The sequence below is a fragment of the Haliotis rubra genome, unplaced genomic scaffold, assembly GCF_003918875.1.
Source record: "Haliotis rubra isolate DU_JTF1 unplaced genomic scaffold, ASM391887v1 Scf4, whole genome shotgun sequence".
In the NCBI taxonomy this organism is placed as follows: Eukaryota; Metazoa; Mollusca; class Gastropoda; order Lepetellida; family Haliotidae; genus Haliotis; species Haliotis rubra.
The window spans coordinates 1,673,987-1,679,007 of record NW_025767079.1 but is presented as its reverse complement, the minus strand read 5'-3'; positions in this window follow the sequence as shown (position 1 = coordinate 1,679,007).

Genomic DNA, 5,021 nt, shown 5'->3' with positions numbered 1-5,021 from the left:
TCACTCACTCACTCTTCCACTCATTCGCTCACCAACTCACCCGCTCACTCACCCACCCATGCAGTCACTGGTCCACCTACACAGTCACCCACCAACTTACCTACTCACTCGGTCACTCATTCAGTCACTCACCGACCCACTCATTTGCCCAACCACTCAGTCGCTCGCCCACCCACCGACTCACTCACCAACTCAATCACCCACCCACTCACTCGCCCATCCATCCACTCACTCGCCTACCCACGCAGTCACTCGCCCACCCACTCACTCACTCCCCCACCCACCCACTCACTCGCCCACCCACACAGTCACTCGCCCACCCACTCACCAACTCACCCACCCACTCACCTACCCATCCACTTGCCCACTCAACCACTCAGACTTTCAACATCACCTGTGATGATCCAGCCACAACAACCTGAGGCGATGAACATATGGACAACCATGGCTGCAACTCTACAAGGGTTGTGACAGTCTAAACTGGTGATATTCCCAGGACGGGCAGAGGAAGCACAACCCTAATCACCGCCTACTCACATGCCAGGCTGAATGTCAGACCCAACACCCCACCACATGGATCCATGATAGTTAACTACCCCCAGTGGAGTAGCAGGTTGAACAGCCGTGCACTGCCAAATACGACATCCATCTGCCAAGGTACGAGTGTATGCAATACATGAGAGAGAGAGTCTTTATTTCCTCCAGACGATTATCCGAAGATCAAACATATTATATACACGTAGATACAAGAAAGGGGTCAAAGTTACAAAATTGATATAGATGTATATACAATTATATTAATCAAGATGAATACATAAAGCTACAATTTACATAAGAACATACATGTATATGTGTATACAATTAATTTATACAAGAAACTTCCGAAAGTGGACATACATCATCATAAATCTGCAGAGATCAATCAGTGTAACATTGTAGGAGATGTCGTCTTATTCGGTAAATGTATAAAGAAAATCGTAAAATGTTTCCCATGTCCCTTGATCAACATTATCATTAAAAACAGTTTCACCTCCAAATAGAAAAGAGAGCATATCGAGTTCATCCTGTGATTCAAAGGCAACATAGGTTTCCATATCAATCATAAACACACAAAAATCGTTTCTCTCAGTGTGAAGTTGTTCACAGTGTAGGAGTATATGAAGGTACGAGTGTATGCAATACATGTACATGTATGAACTATCCCAGCTGTATTACGACCCAGAACCATCTGGAATCCTACGGGGAACATGTACCACGAGGTGGTGAGTGGCCTTGGACGTTCTCGGCAATACATCAAGGATGTGTGATTATTCTGGTTGAACCCTTGTGCCCTATAATTAAATTAAATAAGCTATCAAGTTGTTAGGGTCAATGAGAATTTGATGCATCATCGGTGTGGATCGCTGGTCATGTATACTGGCGGCACGTCTCTACCCACTCACATGCTCCATGTTTTGTTTTGAAGTTTCAGACAATAAGTACGCAGTAAGTCTTTCGTCATTAGGTGATTACAGTTTTCCTTTTTATTTGCGCAGTTTTGAGATGGTATTGTTTTCTCTAGGGAAAAGGTTCAACAGGAATTGGCATATGTACTGAAGTGGCATGGGATCAAGTGACCAAATAACATCATCATTTGACCAAGTCAACAAAGTGCATGCATGCGTCCTTGTTTGTAGGACCGCCTCCATGGTGTAGTGGTTAGAGCGTCCGCCCAGAGAGGGGAAGGTCGTGGGTTCGATTCCCGACCGCCTCATACCAAAAGACTTTCAAATATGGTACTTGTTGGTCCCTGCCTGGCGCTCGGCATTAATGGGTACTACAAGGACTGGTCGGCTCGTAGTCAGTATATTTTGTCTGAGTGGGGTATTCATACTTATCTGCGGCATGGTATATAAGTGAGCTAGCACTTAAACCAGCTTATGTCCGGGCTAGTACAAGCAGCCACACATACACACGCATCCACGTCGTCATATGAGCGAAATATTATTAAGTGTGACGTTAAACCCCATTTCACGTCACCTTTTTATAGTTGCTTGTATATATGCTTGTTTATAGCGCTAGCCAACTGAGATACCATGCTGCAGTTATATTTTTCTTATATATTTGTTGTTTAATGCCACACTCAGCAATATTCAAGGTTTATGGCGGTGGTATGCGAATAATGGAGTCTCTACCAGACAATCCAGTGATCAACATCATGAACATCCCTATACGCAACTGATACGATGGCATGTGTCAACCAAGTGAGCGAGCCTGACCAACAAATCCCGTTAGTCATCTCTTACAAGAATGGGTTGCTGAAGACCAATTCTAACCCGGATCTTCACGGGCCTTTCAACAGAGCGGCCCTATGTAGATTCGTTCTAGAAACTCCCAGTCAACATATCCCTGCTTTATCCTCCGGAAGCAATGGATGAGGCAGGGTAACAAGTAGTAGCATCTTTTAATGTATGCTGCGGTGACGCGACCGGCCGTCACACGACAGATAAACGGAGTGGAATTATTTTATAAAATATATATCATGTTCACATGGAAAGAATCATGGCATCGCTTCTTGCATTTTAAAAAAGAAAATAGCCGTTTTTTAAAAAACGTAACCTGTATTGAGTTTCTAACGACGCAGCTAGGGGTCGAATTCGAGAAGACCTCGGGAAAATCACAATGGCCGTCACATAAGTATTGTCAGATGGTACAACACAAACGGGTATGTCGTACAGTGGGAAAAAATACGGTGAGTGGGTGAGTGAGTGGGTGGGTGGGATGGTGGGTGGGTGAGTGAGTGAGTGAGTGAGTGAGTACAACACAAACAGGTATGTCGTACAGTGGGAAAAGATACACGGAGTGAGTGGGTGGGTGAGTGAGCGAGTGAGAGAGAGCGAGCGAGGAAAGCTAATCCACCTCACATGTACTAACGGACTATGGGACTAACGGAACCTGTGCTACAAGCATGTTATCCAAGCAGGATTTCCATGATCTCTCTGGTTGCTGTCGAGCAAGTTTATACAACAGCAAATAAATATAACAAACAAATCTACATGGGATTAAAAATGTCTAAATCTTCCAGATTAGGAAAGCTAAGTATATAAATATTTATCACATTATAACCAGGAAATTTAGCTTGAACGGATCTTTTAATTTGAGCTTGAAACGGATCTTTTAAGGTCCACATCCCCCTAGCCCTGTTCATTTTCCCAAATCAAACCACTGCCTTCCAACTGAAACACAAAGAAAGCATAATCCTACCATGACATATCTGTAACTCATGTGACATGAATGAGATCTTCATATATACATGGGCGGTGGGGTAGTCTAGTGGTTAAAGCGTTGGCTCGTCACGCCGAAGACCCGGGTTCGAATCCCCACATGGGTACAATGTGTGAAGCCTATTTCTGGTGTCCCCCGTCGTGATGTTGCTGGAATTTTTCTAAAAGCGGCGTAAAACCAAACTCAGTCAGTCAGTCAGTCACATATACATATTTTAATTATGTCCGTAATTTGTATGTAATAAACCTGACACTGAACTAACAGCAGCAGGTTGGCTATGAGTAAAAGAACTGGAGATAAACATGATGTGATCACAGATTCAGCATTGGATGTATGGAAGGGTAAACCTCTCCTGTAACAGTACTCATGTTACATTTGGCTGTCTTAGTAAACATCATATTTGTGGACCATATAAAAAGTATAGCTATTTTCCCCTTAGAGTTACATTCAGTGTCTCGTCAGAAGGTAGATACTAGACTCCAGCGTGGCACTCAGTGAGTGGTTGAGTTTAGTTTTACGCCGCTTTTAGCAATATTCCAGCAATATTCCGACGTGGGACACCAGACAGGGGCTTCACACATTGTACCCATGTGGGAAATCGAACCCGGGTCTTCGGCGTGACGAGCGAACGCTTTAACCACTAGGCTACCTCACCGCCCCTCAGACACTCAGTAAGATAACTTTTCAAGAATTAAGGTCGAGAGTACTGGAATACACTAATACTTGGGCTAACATCCGGGTTAGAATTGGTCGTCTGTAAACCATGCTTGTCGTAAGAGGCGACTAACGGGATCGGGTGGTCAGGCTCACTGACTTGGTTGACACATGTTATCGTGTCCCAATTGCGTGGATCGATGTTCATGCTATTGATCACTGGACTGTCTGGTCCAGCCTCTATTATTTACAGACCGCCGACATAGCTGGAATATTGCTGGGTGCGGCGTTAAACAACCATCAACCTAATTCTAGGTGGATATTCAACACCTGGTGTCGCCACCAGGTAGATACACACACACACACACACACACACACACACACACACATGCACACACATCACTATACTGTAGCATATGTAAGTTGCATGTTCAATCTTACTGTTACAAGATGGTCCCGTATTTTTCAAGTGAATGATTGATGTGCCTGTGCATGTTTTTGTGACGTGTATCATCATTTAGAGAGACCATATCAACCTTTCAGCACCTGTATAATAATTGAAGTGCCTGCGCATGTGTGATTGGTGCCGCCATATTGAGAATAAGTCCACCTTTCAGCACCTGCTATTACCCCTACTTCATAGTGGTTCACGAAGTTCTTAATCACACTTTAATGTTCGAATCATAATATTGGAGGTGTATACATCTTAACTATGACTGGAGCAAAGTGGTGTAGACGGGTTGACGGTGCCGGCGATTAGGTGCCTGATTTAGGGCTTTAGCACTGCAGATAGGGCTTGGCAGTAGGGAAAATAGTATGGTTCAGGGACTGTGAGACAAACTAGTGTAATCCCAAATATAATATATGTGACATTTGTCCACATTCTAAATGCCATTGTATATTCGTATATCGTACGTATTATGCAAGAATCCTTATACTGCATTTAGCAGTCGAGTCTTTTTCAGTTTTCAGTCTGACCATATAGCAAGTTAGAAGATAATTGTGTAATTATTGCAAACCATGTCGGTATCTGGCTCTGTGTATTAACGAATCAAAATGTCATCCACGACAGAGGACAGCAATAACCGGATATGCAGTTGACC